Here is an 18180-nt window from a genome sequence, read left to right as displayed (position 1 = left end):
GCTCTCACCTGCACCTGGGCAATGAACTCCCACTGGCCTTCCTGCTTCCAGAAGTGCAGCCCTGTCATCCTTCCTCAATTCAGGAGCCAATGGCATCTTTCTAGAGCAGAAATCACAGCCTCTGCCCTTCTTACCTGCTTCCAATGGCACCCATACCCCTGGCCCTGCTCACAAACCGTTCATGATGCAGCCTCTGTCTACCCACCTCTCTCATTCATCGCCTACCGCTCTCCCTCTCAGCCACAGCTGTCCACCCATCCTTTAGACAGGCCACATTCGTTCCCACCTCAGGGCCTTTGCGCTCACTGTTGTCTTGGACTGCCTTTCCTGAAGGTGCCTTCCATTTCAAACAGCTCCTCCTCAGGAAGGCCACTGCCACCTACCTACCTGAATAAAGTGAGCCCTAGGCCCCCTCCCAAATATGTGCCTGTTTTATCTTCTTCAGAGCACTCAGCAGTGCCTGACATGGCACAATCTATGTTCCTTCTCTCCAAAGAAGGTGGGCTCAGGAGGGCTAGAATTTGGCCTGTCTGGTTCCCTGCAGTACGGCTGGAACTAGAACAGCTCCTGGAATACACAGGGTGCCCAGCACAGAGCGGTGGTGGGACAGCAGCTTAGCCCGAGAGCACAGGATGGATGTGCCCCTGTTGGTACAGTGGGGTTCACTCTGCCCTGGCCAGCCCAGGGAAACCCACAGCAAACATTGCGGCTGCATCAGTGCAACCCAGCCCGGGAAACGCCAATGACTGCAAGCTGGAATCTACCCATCGCCCGACCAGCCCTGCCCACTGGGAGAGGCCTCTATCGCTCTTGTCTAGGCAGGCTCCACACAGCCTTCCAAAGGCATTCCAGATTTGAATCTCTATGCCTGGGTTTGATAAACGCAAGGCCACCCACCAGGGCCCTATTTTTCTGGTGCATTTCCACCATATCTCATTTTAAACTCAAACGAAATCTTTAAAGCCATTACCCAGGAAATCATCATTAAATCATTTGTTCATTTTTATTAGCGTCGCTGTAATTAAAGAGAATCATATTTCCGAAATCTTCAGCTGCACTTATCAAAACCCACCCTCCAACCAATCAATTAGTATGACAATAACCGCGTTCCCTGTTGCCGCCGCTATTAGCATTTTGATTGAATGTCTGTTGAAAAGTGACTGGTAACAGAAGATTGTGTTCAGAAAGTAATGTTTCTTTATTCGTTACCACCGAACCTTGTCTGGTTGTCTCCAGTCTCGACTCAAAAGAGACAAGACAGTTTCCAAAAGCAGTCATTTTGGTGGCAGATTATATTCTCATGGGGTGTGTGATAAATTGGGCATAGTCGCTCCAGCACCACCAGCTACACACAGGGGCCTCCCACGGTGGCCTCGGCACCCAGCAGCTGCCCCTCGGCTGTCTGAGCCCCGATGGGGTGGATCTGTGCCCCTCTCGCTGCTGCACGCTGCCCCTGATCCCAATAAATGCCAGGTCTGCACACATGGCACTGCCGAAGACTCAGATCTAATAATGCCTGTGCCAGACGAGCCAGAGGCCACTGCGATTCTTACGAAAAGAGCAGCATCATTACGCTCCCCTTCTCTGCCAGGCACTTGGGAAACCTGTTATTCTAACATAATAAGTTCTCCTGTCGTCATAAGAATAATAAAAGCACCAGTCAGTAAAGAGATGGGTTAACAAGCTCCATTAGGGGAGAGAAAGGCTGCCTTCTCCACGTCACAGGAATTAAAGACGAGAGTTCATTAAATCACTGTATTAGAATTTCAACGACCTGCTCCTTCAGACAGCTCTATTTTCTGATGCGCCCCCATCACCAGGGCCTTTTGTGGCTACATCGAGATCTTCAGAAACATTATGCAGCCAAACACTAAAGTTTCCATTGCAGCACACACCTACTGTAGGCAGGTCAGCCACCACAGGCCCGCAGCTAGAGGAGATGCTGCTGTGACTGTCTTAAACAGAGTAGGGCAGGGTAGAGGAATGGGGTTGCCCGGAGTTAGGAAGGACATGTGTTGTGCGATATAAATGTGGAGGTGGTTAAATGCCATCCATCCATCTGTCTGTCCGCCCATCGAGTTTCAATCCACAGCAACGTATATGCGTGAATTTCACCTTCACTGCAGGTTAGCCTGGCCCAACAAATCCCTCACTGGTATTCACCCATTTCCCACCCATGGTCCACTATGCAACAGCAAGGGGCACTGCAAAGTTGTATTAGTGCTCCATTAAAACCACAAACACACACACACACAAAATGCCTCCAGAATTCAGGGGAAAACGTCGTCATCTACGGTTCCTTTAAAAACCTTTCCTTTCCCTAAACTCAGTCTCTCCTTTTTCTCACTCCAACTCTTGTTTCTCCCCTGGCTGCCAGCCAGGATTTTATAATAGTGTCAGGTAGCAATTTCATTTTTAAAATGCTCTTATCAAGGAGTTAAGGTGAAAGATAAGAACAACGCAGTAAATCATCATAAAGGAGGACAGTGCGAGGCACAGCATTTTACAAACCAAAACAGTTAACAAAATGAAAAGGGAACAACAGGGAAACAAAGTCAGTTTAAGCATCATGTGAAAGGGGGAGGGTGGAGGACAAATTAAATAGAAAGATCATCCTTTAGATTTCCAAGCTCACTCTGGTAATGGTCTTGGTGTATTTGCTAAGAATTGCATGAACAGTCCAATTTCCATTTTAAAACAGGATGTTTTTAGAAGGCATCTATATTGTCCAACCATTACACACACTTAAGCGGGGGCTTTCATCGAAGTCATCTGACCTGCAAGCATGTGTTGCTAACCTCGCTGCTTTATTATTTATCAAATCAATTTCTTCATGGAATGACTAATAACACAGCCGCAGCTGCTCTCCCCTTCCCACCCCAGCTGCTACCGCCCTGGCAGCAGCAAGGTTTGCTGGGCCACCTGCCGTGTCTGACCCCCCTACGTTTTGCTAAAGAACCTTTTAAAAGGGGAAAAGAAGAAATGGACCCAGGAGGTGCCATTTAGGATTCAAACCACTTTGTGGGAGCTGCTTATGCTACCCAGGAAACGTTCACACTGCTAATTGACCAGGCCAGGGCGCGAGTCTTTATTTTACTAGGGGATTTTAATTAGTCCCATAATAAAGGAACAACGCACCTAGAATAAAGTAAAATAGATACAGGTACCTACTTTCCTATTTTGATCCTTTATAACATCTTTGATTCCAGTGTATTTTTTTAAAAAACTAACCAAGAGCCACATCCAGTTCAAATGTGCACCCCGTACGCCCCCACACACAAACACATACCACACACACAGAGTCGTGATGCAACCCAAGAGTGGCAACTCCTGAACATAAACTCATTAAGATGTTGTTTATTCTGATGATGTTGTATATGCTCACCAATCTCTACTGGGGACACACCTGAAAATTCACAATAAATAAAAACATGCAATTAGATGATTTCCCATCCGCCAAGGAATGATTCAATTGTCCATTAAAAGCCAGAGTTCTAAAAATATATAAAGGGAAATTATTAGGTATTGTTGATACACATTTCTGTTGTGAAACAGGATTAAGTACTATGGGCAAAATAGAACGCTTCTTTTGTAAATCTTACCCATTTTTTAAAAGGTAACATAGCACGGGGAGGGAGCAAATTAGACCGTAATTTTCAGGCTCCGTTTCCTTATTGTCACTCAGAAAAATTGCCAGGTGCTGCCAGAGAAGTTTATACATAAATCTACTAGCTGAATCAGGAAATCTTCCCAGGGCAAGTGAATCAACTTAATTAAAAGAAGACTTAAGATGCCAAGCCTAGTGATTTTGCAAGTGGGGAGGAAATTCAGAAATCTGTTGGTAAGTACACGCCTTTCTACCCGCCTCTGAGAGCAAAGCGCCTAAGTGTTTTAAACCCTGGTACGGACCTCCGGCTGAGGCGCACCTTCCCCCCCGCCTACCAGGCTGCAACCAGGCATCGTGGGTCAGAGGAGAGCAGGACTGATTTTTTGGTTGGTTCGTTTGTTTTCTGAGGAAGATTAGCCCTGAGCTAACATCTGCCACCAATCCTCCTCTTTTTGCTGAGGAAGATTGGCTCTGAGCTAACATCCGTGCCCATCTTCCTCTATTTTATATGTGGGACGCCTACCACAGCATGGCTTGACAAGCAGTGCATAAGTCCACACCCGGGATCCGAACCGGCGAACCCCGGGCTGCTGAAGCAGAACGTGTGAACCTAACCACTGCACCATTGGGCAAGTCCCTGACTTTTTTTTTTTAATGGAACCAATATTTTCAGCCTTTCTTCCAAATCAGCTGTAAAGGGCAGCTACAATCACAACAAAGGCATTTTTCCTCCTCTTAAGAAGGAACTCCCACTAGTTTGCTGGGTAATTGTTCCTTCCTTAGATGCTGGGAAAACAGAAGCCTTCCTGAAGCATCTCTTCGGTTCTCTGAAGCCCTCTCCAGAAAACACCAGAGCTCCCACACCATCCTCCAAACCAGCTGATGCGCCTCCACTCTGCTAGAGCAGGGCTCAGCCAGGGGGAGAAGCATACAGCAAGGAAGTTGGATGGGGAGAGCCAGCAGACACCTTGCTCAGTTTTCAGCCAAATAAGAACAGAGACCAAGTGAGGAGGGCCTGCCCATCTGTCACCCACTCTCGTGTCATTTTCATACTACTTGTCAAGCATTGGGGACATAATGGGGGAGAACACAGGTAAGAATCAAATAATAAAGCAAATAACACAATCATTAACAACTGAGAAGTGCTATGCGGCTGGCCCGGTAGGCTAGTGGTTAAGCTCGGCCCACTCCACTTCAGCAGCCCAGGGTTCAGTTCCCGGGCACAGACCTACACCACTCATCAGCCATGCTGTGGCGGTGACCCACATATAAAAGAGAGGAAGACTGGCATAGATGTTAGCTCAGGGCTAATCTTCCTCAAACAAAAAGAGAAAGATTGGCAACATGTTAGCTTAGGGCTAATCTTCCTCAGAAAAAAAGAAAGAAAGAACTGAGAAGTGCCATAAAGGAAAGTTACAAGGAGCTGTGTAGCACAGATAATCAATGCAGCTGACCTAGTCTGGGGGCTCAGGAAGATTTCCCCAAGGAAAGGACATTTAAGCCCAGGCCTGAAAGCTGAGTAGGAGCTGGCCAGGAGCGAGAGACAGACTGTTCCTGGCAGCCCAAGGAACAGCCTGTGTGAGTGGCCCTGTTAAGGAAATGCCCAGGAAGGCAGCGTGGTTGGAGAGGACAAAAGGGCCGGGCATCGAAGACTCCGCAGACCAGCATCAACATTTTAGGCCTTATGGTAACTGTGGCGGCAAGCCAGCAAGGTATTTTTGGTAGGGGGAACCCAATTCCTACCAGCACAAGAGAATGGTAGTTATTCATACTTCCCACTCCCCACATGGATCACCAAAGGCCACTCACCTGAAAGAACCACTCTCATCCTCCCAGGGCTTATAAGCCAGGGACCGGGCCAAGGAGGGCCCTCTACCCCACTGCCCAGACTGCCCAGACTCAGGTCAGAGTCCAAGATCTGGTCAGCACACTGCCTCAGTGGGTCTGAAAGCTGGAAGGGTCCTGGGAGATCACCTGACCCAGGAGTTCCCAGCCCTGAATGCACACTAGCTTCAGCTGGGGGAACGATGAAACTTATCAATGCCGGGGCTCCATCTCTGAATCTCACTTCATTGATCCGGGGTGGAATCCAGACGTGGGTATGTTTTAAAAACTCCCCAGGGGATTCTAATGTGCAACCAGGGTGGAGAGCCACGGATGCAGGCTAGACCTCTGACACGACAACCATCATTCCTCTCATGCTCTGTCTACTGCTGGGCTGTGGGATGACTTATGTCACACAGAGCTTCCCAACCAACTCTGTCTCTAAGGAAACCAAAGTTGGCCACAGGAGTTCAGCAGCTCTTTGGGTTATGAGTGAAATCTAAAGTCCAGCTAATGGAACAGAAGGGGAAGAGGTGAACTGTGGGAAAGTTCCCTTCTCTGCCCTATTGTGAAGCTATAACAGAGTCGAAACACAGTGATGGCCTCCTGCTAAGGAGGTACCTCCGATGGGCTCTCTGGTCCACCACCATTCCACACCACTCAGCAGCCGCATGTGAGATGGGAGGGAGCCCCGCCTGGCGAGAGACACACAGGACAGGGGCCACTGTTGCTTCTGTGTCTATTCTGGGCTCAGAATGGATGATGTCACCTCCAGCGGCAGTGGAGAGCAGAGTCATGAATCATCCAGGAACCGGCCCAGGCTCCAAGATAATAAATCGGATGTCAGCATTGCGCACTCGGTGGCTCTGGTGCAGAGGCGCCGGCGTTGCCTGGGGTGCTGGGACGCAGGAACCAAGGCTGGAAACGTTCAGGAGGAAGGAGGCACTTGCAATTATTTCCAGATATCAAGGTGGGGGTGGCAAACTGAGGCAGAAATTTCAAATCTGTAGGGAGTGCTCAAAGGGGCACAACTTTGATCACTGTATAATCACGGCAGATACTTTTATGCCCTGCCTGGTTGGCCGACCAAACCTGAGGATGGAGAGCAGCACGGTCAGGTGCGTGCTGAACTGTTCATTACCGCTGGGGCCACTGGCCTCCTGCGACCGGAGATCTGCAGGGGTTGACCCTCCACTGCATTAATTTAGCTCCGAATCTCACTCTAGGGTTGAATTTGGCAAATGTTCCTGCCTGGAAGGGTTTCTGGGACAACATAAAGAAATCAAGAAGTCTGTCTGGCAGGTTTTGAAGTTGAGCGCTGTCTCGCGGTGTTTTCTTTCTCATCTTTTTCTAGGGTGGAATTCGGGGCAGGTATGTAAGGAAGGCAAGGTTTGTGTTGTCATACATACGAGCTCTCCTGATTTCCTTCTCTTTCTTTCTTTCTTCTTTTTCAGCCTTCCTTTTATTTCCTAAATAGCTGAGTTGAATGAACCAGCTGGAAACATGAATCTAATGCATCCAGTTTGCAATCCTAGAGTTGGGGGTTCAGAGAACTCCTAAGCACATCAGTTTATTCCTTGGCTTACCTAGAAATGAGTGAGCTCTGAACTTAAAAATTAAACCTCTGAGTTCTTCAAGCGTCTCTCGCTACCAAAAAGCATCTTTAACATCCTAAGGTCAATTTCAGGGTCTGGGCTAAATCAGATTTGGGCAAGGCACGGACTATGCCAGAATCTGGGGGTTGTGTTCCCAGTGAGGTAAAAGGCCTCTTCTCTAACTTCTCTTGCACATAATTTTGCCGAGGGAGCAGCTGTGACGTGGACAGGAACGTGCAGGGTGAAAAGGCGACTGCAGACAACGCTCAACAGGGGCCATGTCCCCCAGAAGGCACTGCTCTGCCCTCTGTATCAGTTTCCTGGGGTGGCTGGAACAAAGTACGACAAACTGGGGCGGGGCTTAAAACAACAGAAATTTATACTCTCACAGTTCTGGAAGCTACAAGTCCAAAATCAAGGTGTTGGCAGGACCATGTTCTCTCGAAGATTCTATGAGAAAATCTGTCCCAAGCCTTTCTCTTAGCTTCTGTTGTTGCCAGCAATCCTTGGCTTATGGCTGCATAACTCCACTCTGCCTCCGTGGTCACGTGACATTCCTCCTTCTTCTGAGGACACAGTCATAATGGACTAACCTGCTCCAGTATGACCTCATCTCAACTGGATTACATTTAAATGACCCTATTTCCACATAAAGTCCCATTCTGAGACACCAAAGGTCAGGATGTCAATATGTCTTTGTGGAAGATATAACTCAACCTACAAATCCCTCCCATCTTGGAAAAGGTACAGCTTCTGCCAACAACCCTCTAGAACATTAACATTTTCTCCAGTCAGCAAAACTTAGCCTTATTCTCTAAGCAATGGTAGTAACACTATGCTTATTACTAGTAAAATAGCAGTAGCTATGGGGCCGGCCCAGTGGCGGAGTGGTTAAGCTCGTGCGCGCTGCTTTGGCGGCCCAGGGTTTCCCGGGTTCGGATCCCGGGCACAGATATGGCACCACTCATCAGGCCGTCCTGAGGCAGCGTCCCACATGCTACAATCAGAAGAACCTACAACTAGAATATACAACTACGTACTGGGGCGCTTTGGGGAGAAGAAGAAGGAAAAAAAAAAGATTGGGAACAGATGTTAGCTCAGGTGCCAATCTTTAAAAAAAAAATAACAGTAGTTATTATGATGACAATACAGTTAACATTTACAGACAGTCTCCTAAGCGTCGGATGCTTCACTCATAACTCACTTAAACCTCACGAATCCATGAGTTAGTAACATTAGCTCCATTTAACAGATGAGAAAACTGGGGTTGAAAGAAGTTTAGTCAACTGCCCAAGCTCACACAGCTGATTAGTGGTGGCATTGGAATTTGAACCCAGCAGTGTGACTCTAAGACCTAAGCTCTCACCCCTGTCACATGGCCCAGATCCCTCACGAGCTTCGTTAACTGGGGCGCTTGCCCTGGCCTGTAAGCTGTAAGCAATGGGGACACAGAAAAGGATTCTGTGTCTGCCATGCTGTGTAAGGTCCCACATGTTTATTAATCATAACTTAGGAAAATGCTCTTAGCTTTTTTCCCCATTTAATTAAAAAGCACTTTAGGGGCCGGCCCGGTGGCGCAGCAGTTAAGTGCACACGTTCTGCCTCGGCGGCCCGGGGTTCACCTGTTCAGATCCCAGATGCGAACATGGCACCACTTGGCTCACCATGCTGTGGTAGGCATCCCACATATAAAGTAGAGGAAGATGGGCACGGATATTAGCTCAGGACCAGTCTTCCTCAGCAAAAAGAGGAGGATTGGCAGCAGATGTTAGCTCAGGGCTAATCTTCCACCAAAAAAAAAAAAAAAAAAGGCACTTTGAACTCCTGAAACGAAGAGTTTCACCATCCTGACCTCTCTCCCCTCTGGTCTGGGATAAAGTCAAGCACCCTGCACTTCTCTACAGACCAGGGCCCGTCTGGCTGTTCTGTTAATAGCAGTTGTCTGGGAAGAGCAGAAAGTACCCAGAAAATCCTCATCTATCTATGCAACGAGCTGTTTACGGAAAGAAAAAAACAGAGGGCGACTCAGAGGCAAAGGATGCTCGGCTGCACTGATCGTGTCTGTTGCTTGAGCTCCTCGGGCCCTCTTCCCGGCAGGGGGGAAACTCAGATGAGGCAGGGCCCACACCTCGCTCAACAAACGCTAAGACCCCACGCGCTGTACCAACCCCGTAATTACAACCAAGTTTAAAAATATTTACATATCTGTCAGGAACAAGGCAGAAGTGACAACGGTTATTGTGTTAGGGTGTGGGATGGGGTGAATTTTTTTCTTTTGAAAATTCTCTCATGTTGTTATATCCCTACATTTACAATTCAAATAGGAATGAATTTTAAAAGCTTACACTAAAAAAGTAAATGTTTGACTAGGTAATAAATGCACACGATACAAAAATTCAAAAGGTAAATGAGTATACAATAAAAAGTTTTCCTACATCTTTGTACCTTGGGTCAGTGAACCCTCTTTCCCAGAAGCCAATGGCGTTTTTTATTTATGCATATTTGCATCTAGGAGCACAGGTACCTGTGCATAAAACATAGTGGAGTACTCACTGTGGCTGGAGACTGTTAAGTCCTTTACGCTTATCAATGGATGGAAGCCTCAGGCTAACCTGATGTCATCATTCCTATTTCTAGATGAGGAATCTGAGTCACAGAGAGGCGAAGGAACTTGCCGAAGGTCACACAGCTATTAAGTCACAGAGCTTAGATTCAAACACCAGCTGTCTGACTCCAGAGCATGTGCTCTTAGCCATTACTCTTTCCAACTCTTTGTTACCAGTTTTACGGGAATCCTTTCAGAAATATTCCACGCACATGCAAGCATCTATTTTGTGTGTCAAGGGGAGGGGAAAACTATTTTTAAATATTAAGGTCTTAAAAATTCAAAAAGATTTACTTTGCCTAAAGGAGTTAAACTGATGGTCTTCTTTAAGGGGACAGGAAAGAACGAAGGCCGCGGGGCAGTGACCACTCCTCATGGGCACTTTACCGGTGACATACTTCCTGTTGCACAGCAGGCGTGTTACCTCCACCAGGGAACCAAAAGGGGCTCAAGGTCCTTCAGTAACCTGCCCGAGATCACACCCAGGGGAAAGCTGAGATTTGAAACCAAGGATGGCCAACGCTCAAACTCAGGCTCCTTCCAGCCTACGCTGCAACAGAGACACACAGACGGCACGTGTCAGTCCTCCGATCTGCGAGCCTCAACACAGAAGCTCCAGCCCAGAGCCACACAGCAGCGGGGCTCCTCCGGGAAAGTCAGGGTCCAGCAGGAGGCAGCCGCCCAGGCTTCGGGGGACCCCTGGGCCAGCCCTCTGCCGCCCCTAGCAGCACCCTGAAGCTACAAAAGGGGGTGCTTTAATCAAGTCACCAAGCCAAAGACTCCTTTCTCTTGCGGCCTCCACACACTGCCCTCACCCAGATCTTCAAGCATGTCGTGAGAGGCAAAGCCTGAGCCTCTGTGGGAACAGGGACCACAAAGGCCCCATTGTCCCTCTCTACAAAACCCATTTCTGGGTCAATGAAGCGGCTGACCCCGGGCCCACTCCCTTTCTGCTTCCTCGGGCCATAGCCAGGAGGGCGGCAGGAAGACCTATTAGCTCACCACCCTTCTGGTGCCAGGGCTTTTATCCCAAAGGAAAGACATTTAAGATTTACACTTGGGCTAAAGGAACCACAGCGCATCCAGGGTGCCAAACTCCCCTGGCTCACAGGGCTCCTCCCACGCTGGGCACCCCGTTGCCCAGCCCTGGTGCCAGGGTGTTTGGGGCCTCGTATGACCCCACATCGAGGAGGAAGAGCAGGTGAGCGGACACCACGCTCCCGGGCTGGTTATTATCTCCAGCGACAGCGGAAGGGGCGCTCCCGGAATTCAGTTAGCTCAGGGAAAAATTAAAGCGCGCCCTTGCTTTCCTGTCAGAAATAAAATTAAGGGCTCAGATCGATGTTGCCAAGGGCGGGGGGATCTCCGGGAATCTTTAATGGCCTCCTCTACATGTTTTCAAATTCACATTCCCCTTCAACCCTGCCCTTTTAATTGGTTATTTGCGAGGTCATGTTTGCACCAATTTCTCGGGAAGGCTAATGGTGTTTATTTAATGAGAAAATAAAATGTGGAGACAGCTCCAGGGGCTGGTCTCTGAAAGATGGCTCAGGGTGGGGGCTGCGGCTCTTTACCCCACTCCCCGCCCTCGCCCTCCACTGCTGCACAGGCCGAGGGGACTCTGGAGGAGGTCCTGAGATGGGTCAGGGGAGGGCCCAAGGCCTTGGGGGAGTGGGCTGGGGACGTGGTTGGGGTCGGGGGGCAAGGTGGCACTGCCTCTGGGCAAAGCTCTGCAAAGGAGTGGAGAGGTCCGGGGTGTACCCCTCATGGTGGGCGCACACAAGCACACCCACCCCCTTATAAAGCCACGGCTTTAGAATGAGCCCAGCTGGGAGCGCCGAACCTTGGGTTCTGAGAATCTAGCAGAGAGGCAAGTGGCTATCCATTTATGCCACTGTTGGCAGTTCTTCCCCGTTCTCATCAAAGTGTGCCCAACTTCAACTCTGTGCATAACTCTTTTCCAGCAGACGCTCTCCAAGTGCTCAAAGGCAGAGATTAATGTTCACATCACTGCCAGCCCCTCCTCAGCAACCCCCAGGTCTCTTCTATCCAGGGTGGACTGGAGGAGACTCAATCATATTGAGTTTCTACCCGCTTCTGAACATTCTATCCCAGAGACGAGGTTCACCAGTATTTCTTAAACAGTTGCCCACACTGACAACGCTCCAGTGTGGGAACACGATTATCACCTCACCCAATCTAAGACCTCTGCTTGCATTCAAGAGCTCAGCTGGCATGCATGGTGGCTACATCGAACCAGGGACTAGACTGAAAGCTCTGTGCGGCTGAGACCCATGGTTGGTGTTAGTGGTCCATGACAGACTGGCAGCTTTCTCGTCGACTGGCCTCCAATTCAGGAGCAGATCAATACCAACAATTATCAGCTATTGGTTTACAGGTTTCCAATAAACCCCTTAACACATCTCACACTTGGGTAGAGTATGACCAGTAGCTAACACAAGAGAAGAGAGAGCAGATTTGAAAGGCGGGGCAAACACAAAGGGCACGACCCCAGTAAGGCTGACCCGGGCAGCAAATCTTGCTCCAGACCTCCACCGTGGGCACTGGTAATTTCCAAGACGCTCCTGTGTCACAAGAGCAAAAGCCTCATCATCACCATCCGGAATTCCACAAACCCTTAGCATGCTGTTACCCCATCCAACAACCCCTTCCCACCCAGAGGCACTTATCCTCTTTGTCAAACATACTCCTTCCTCCATGCCGCAGTCACATTACAGGTTGTGGAGTCCCAACCCCTTCCCTAGGTAAATAAAGTCAGAATGTTACAATCTCATTTGGGAAAATATGCATACATTATCTTTGACATCCCACACGTACAAATGAAGCAATGCCTTTTTATTTTTAATTTAATTTATGCCTTTGTGAAACTCTTTTTACGCTCCCACCGTCTTTTTTGGGAAATAGGCACCAATAACCAAATAATTATTACAGTGAGATTCTCAATCACCTTTAGTGTAGATGAAAGAGTCAGTCTGGGCCTCAGAGGTCAGTTTCAAAAGTGAGTGTCTGGCAGGTAGTCAGGCCATGAAGAACTGTTTTTTTCTCCTTAGAAAAGCATTATCTTCTATCACAGCTCCAGCTACATCTTACTGGCACTATTTTAATAAATAAGCTGATTACTCGAATTACAGAGGCCTTCAACTTCAGCCAAGTGCTTTCTGGGACGGAGATGCTGCACAAGCTTCCTGGGAGAAGCCAAGCTCAGTCACATGTCCTTGAGGTGAGCCCGCAGAAAGCTCCTCCCTCTGGCTGCACGGGCCCACCACTGCACCCTTCTAGCTCCATAGCTCCAGATTCACCCTGAGAAAGGACTCTTTGTTCAGGGGGCTGCTGGTGATGGTGCTCTCTGAGGTTCACAACGCCATCCTGGGCTGAGGTCGGGATGGGGACTGTGTCAGAGCTGTTCCTCTCCAAAGCCATTAGCGTTGCACTTAATAAGTGACTGCTAGCAGTTGGGAGAGGAGTCATCTATCACGCTGATCTTTATTTTTCTCTCAGTGTATCCTGTTCCTTCGCCCCTGGCAATGTTCCGGAGCAAACAGGCCTGCTGGGTAATGGAAGCCACAGGGAGTGAGAAGGCGGGTCTCTAAGTCTCTCCTCTGTACTCAGCCAGAAACCATTCCCTTTCCAGCTGACCCTCACCAGGCGATCGGATCAGCTTCAAAGACACCCAGCTCATTTTCCACTGGGCCCCCAACCACCCAGCCCTGATGAGCCAGGCCTGGAGGGACCCAGCAGTGCAGGGTTCACAAACCTAGAGCTCTGGGGTCGGGGTCGGGGGTGAGGGGAAGCTGAGCGTCCTGTGGAATGAGGCTCAGAGTGAGGTGTATTTCAGCAACCAACATCCTCACCTTCTACTTTCTCAAACACAGCTGATGAGGGGAGACTGGAGAGAGCTGAACCGCTCCGCCCTCCCTTCCTCCCTCTGGCTCTCAACCAGCCTCCCGCCAACCAAAGAGCGAATTAAAAGGACAGCACCTTGTTGCTTCCCTCCCTTCCCACCTCCAGCCCCACCTAATCAATACCTAATGCTGAATTCAAGATCTTATCTGAGTTTTGCAAGGATAAAGCAACACACTTTTCCCCAATGATTAAATCCTTTGATGATCCGCCCAGTATTTGTCAGACCACCTCTAACAACTTTTAGAGAGCAAATGAAATGACTCAGGAGACTGGAAAGGCACCCTTTCTCTCTCTCCACTTGGGCACAAATAATCTCATGGAAGGCCATAAAATGAAGCGATGGGCAGGGCCAAGGAAGCTTCTACCAATAGCTCAGCTCCTTGCCTGGCTGCAGGAACCTGCTATGCGGCATTTCGAAACTCAAGGTGCCTCAGTTTCTCCATCTGGTAATGGAGGTGTAGCGTAGTCCAGCAAGCAGGGCTGGTGTGGAGAAGGATAAATAATGAAGAGGTGCTGAAGCCCTTAAAGTCACCAACGCCCTTGCTTTAAACTACTGTCTAGCACTGCGCTTGCAGAGTGGCTAAGAGCACGGGCTCCGGGTCGGACAGGCTGGGTTTACGTCCAAGCTCTGCTGTGACTAGTGCGTGACTCTGGGCGGTTCTGTTCATCAATGGCTGTTTGTCGTAAGATTCAACAGTATGTGCAGGCACTTCCATAAGCACTTGGTATAGAAACGCTCAGAAAGCGTTGGCTGTTTCTATGGAGAGTATGAACATGGCCTGGTTAACACAGAACCCACCGTACCACCAAGGTGTGTGCTGGGATGGGATGCCAGATCCCCCTTCAGGAATGAAGGACATCTTCCCCAGCTGTTGGAAGTGCTGCTGGAAGATGGCCCCAGCTGTTGGTCCCCTCCAGGATTTCCTCAGTACAAGCCCAAGATCACATCCACTTACCAGCGTGGGCTGCATCCAATGACTGAACAACATACAGGCAGAAAGGCTGGTCCTCTCATGCCAACTGGGGACAGCTGAAGGACCACCTCATCTTCAGAATTCCCCAGGGCATCACAGGTCAGCTTCCCCCTCTGCCCACTCCTCATCAAGAGCACTCTCTAAGGGGGGCTGGCCTGGTGGTGTAGTGGTTGAAGTTCAGCATTCTCTGCTTCAGTGGCCCAGGGTGCACGGGTTGGATCACAGGCATGGACCTAGACCACTCATCAAGCCATGCTGTGGAGACATCCCACACACAAAACAGAGGAAGACTGGCACAGATGTTAGCTCAGGGCCAATCTTCCTCACCAAAAACAAACACACAAAAAGGAGCACTCCCTAAGGAAGCTCCTGCATCCTAATCCTCATCTCAGGGAACCCCACCAACCAGCAACAACTGCCCCCTCCCTCCCCTGGTTAAAAAAAAAAAACGAAAAAGGAATTAATCTTGGACAAAAAGCTAAACGCCAGGAACATACTTCAGGTCCTGAAGTTCATCAGTGTCAGTTCACATACTGTTCAGAGGAGGCCTGAGGGGTCCAGAGAGGTTAGGGGATGGGCCCCCGGCTAGGCATCAAGTGGGCAGCAGAAGCTGGAAGGAGATCTCTCTAAGGGGAAGGGTGGGAAGGCTCCAGGCTTCTATGTGAGTCAGATGCTGAATGACCTTCTTCCTGCTTCCGTGATGTGAGGACACACATCCTGGGAGAGCTCATTGTCTCCCGTCGCCTGGATTCTTTCCCACGGTGCTAGTGAGGTCCAAGTGCAGATATAACAGGTGGAAACACAGGCTGGTACTTCTGTGAGCAGGAGGAGCAAACTGCCATGCAGATGTAACTGAGGGCCACCCTTGTCCCTAGGGACCAACAGGGGACAGGGGCACGAGGTGGCCACTGTGGGGCAAGGTCTGGAAAATCTGCCCTGACCTCTGGCTCATAACAGCAAATGTGGCCGGAGTGGATCCCATGAGCCTGGCCCACCTGACTCCTACAAGGCCAGGCTCAGTCCATGTAGTTGTCCCTGAACAGCAGCTGTCATAGCTCCAAGCGCACACAAGTGGGTTTCAAAAGGCCTGGGGATGAGGACCAGTCAACGCCCCAAGCTGCCCAGCGGGGCTAGGTTAGAAGCTGGATGAGAAGAGCTTAGCAAGTGCTGTGACGACACAGAGCGGTTTATGGTCTGGGTCTCTTTAAGAGGAAAGCTGGAGGCAGGGCCAACCAGAGAGGTGTCCCCGACTTCTGCCACTGCTGCACTTTCCCCTTGATAAGATAATGGAAAACAGGAAGCTGGGGAGGTGAAGGGAAGGTTGGGGCAAGGTGGCTGCAAGAGGATTTTATTTTCCGGTGCTTATCGCCTGATTCCAAATGCACATTCCATCAGGCCAGGGATGTGGGGCCCACTTGCTCCATATATATGATTTGTGCTTCTGTTGTGATGTGTTCTTTTTTTTTTTTAAATTCTTTCCTCCCCTAAATGCTCTGAATCACTGAAGTTCTTACCCCAGCTTTATCACCCATTTCAAAAAGAAACCCCTCCACAGCTGTTTGGAAGGTTTGGGAAGTATGTCCTGGCCAAAGCCCCCACCTGCACAGAAAGAACACGGGGTGGGGCACAGATTTCTGTGCAGGAGGAAGGTGGAGGCAGGGTGTCAGCTCATCACTGAAGCTTCCAGGCCCACCTTCCCTCACGCCGTCTCTTCCCCACCCCACCAGCATCGGACTGCGGCCCCGCAGGCTGCATCCACTGAGGCTGCCTTCGTGGGTGGGTGGCTAGCGCAGTCGCACACAGCCCCATGCTCAGAAGGGCTTCACTCTGGGTTGAATGCTCTGCTGTCCTCTTGAAATTCTTAATAATTCTTGAATAAGAAGTCCTGCCTTTCATCTCGTTTTGGCTCCACGAATTATGTCACGGGTCCTGCATCCACCGCAGGAATCTTAAACTCTGGCAGGGCAGAAGGTCCTGCCTTGGCTGGGGGCAGGATCGTGCCCGTACCAGGGTCTCCGCCCGCCCTTCTTCCTGCCGATGCCCACCAGAGCTCCTGACCTGGGAGACTAAGCGGTGAGGTCCCTGAGGCCACTCTGAGCACTGGCCAGTCAGAGTGGATCTCCCCCACCTCACAACAGGAAACGCTTTCCTCACCCAGTTACAGAGGGACAGCGGCCCCCTCACTGCACCTAGCACCTCTGGAAAAAGGCAAGAGGCTTCACCCATAGCAGCAGGCAGCTGGATCAGAAATAAAAGAGAACTCTTCCTGGCACCTCCTCTGGGGCTATGCCCGGGATCCCAAGGTCCTTAGTGTGAATCCACCTCTGAGAGTCACCGGCCCTCTCAGGTCCCTCAAATGACAGCCCCCTTTCCCAGTGCAGCTCTGAGGGTTGAAGGAGATGGTTTATCACGTCCTCCAATCCAGAGCCCAACACAGAGCAGGAGACCAAAAATACCTTCACTCATTGACGTTCAAAAAAAATATGACAACAATATTGCCTGGAAGCTGCTCAGGAATCTTGCAGGATTCTGAATTCTAACACTGAATACTAGGGCCACATTCAGACGGGCCTCGCCTACGCCGAAACGAAATAGACGGAAACACTCTTCTGAATAAACCCATCCCCATGTGGAGACAACAGAGAAAGAGGAGAATTTGAAATCAGCAGCCTCGGTCCCTACTCTGACTTTGGGTGTATCAGTTACCCTCTCTGAGCTTTGGTTATCTCATCAACAAAAAGAAGGTGACGATAATGATAACGATAACAATAAAAGGTAACATTCATGCATAGATGATGTGCTTGGCACCACATGCTCCCAACAATCCTATAGGCAGGTACTAATATTACGCCCATTTTACAGATCAATCAACTGAAGCATAGGAGAAGTTAAGTGATTTTTCCCAAAGTCACAACAACCCTCCTGGGGCTGCTGTGAAGATCAAATGAGACGATGCCTGGGGAAGCAGTTGCCTGGGAAACCACACAGATGGACACAATGTGGATGGTGATGGAGGATAACCATGAGTTGCCCATCACCAGCACCACCTTCCTCTCCCTCTCACTACTCCTGAGCCATGGAGAGGACAAGGGCAATCATTCTACACCTGTAAGCTCTGCTTTTCTCTCCTTGCCTCCCCCTCCTCTTCACCCTCCACCCTTCCCCCTCCCTTCCCAATATACACCACCAACATCCTAATTTTCTGCCCAATCTTCCATTTTCCCTTTTGAGGATGCTGTAGATGGAGGCATGAGAAGCCGGATTACCAGGCACACTCAGGACGGCCCCCTCCTTCTTCCACCTGCCCCCACCAATGATTCCCCCTCCGCTCCGTCCTCCCTTTCACTCAGCCTGCCTGCTCCGAATCGGAGAGACAAACAGTCAGCGCTGGATAACTGCTTCTAATCACAGGTGACAGCCAGAATGTAAACAACACGAGAAACAACTAAACGCCATCCAAGTGGCAAGGAAACACCGCTCACTCGGCTCCTTCTCTCTAAACACCACTTCCTGCCTCCTTCCTGCCACCTTCGGAAGCTCTGCTCATTAACGCCCCGTTAACAGGAACCCCAGAAACCAGGATCTTCTGGGAGAACAGGAGAATGGAAGGCCAAACCATAGCCTTTGACTGCTTCCTCTGGGAAGGACTTT

At 49.8% G+C, this 18180-nt stretch overlaps 1 protein-coding gene across 23 annotated transcripts in view; it reads right to left on the bottom strand.

Moving 5' to 3' along the window:
• Positions 1 to 18180, bottom strand: part of MSI2 (musashi RNA binding protein 2) — a 386410-nt gene that overhangs the window by 122796 nt on the left and 245434 nt on the right. The gene's annotated exons all lie outside the window — the stretch shown is intronic.

This window comes from Equus przewalskii, chromosome 10 (assembly GCF_037783145.1).
Source record: "Equus przewalskii isolate Varuska chromosome 10, EquPr2, whole genome shotgun sequence".
In the NCBI taxonomy this organism is placed as follows: domain Eukaryota; kingdom Metazoa; phylum Chordata; class Mammalia; order Perissodactyla; family Equidae; genus Equus; species Equus przewalskii.
This window is presented reverse-complemented; position numbering and strand designations above follow the sequence as displayed.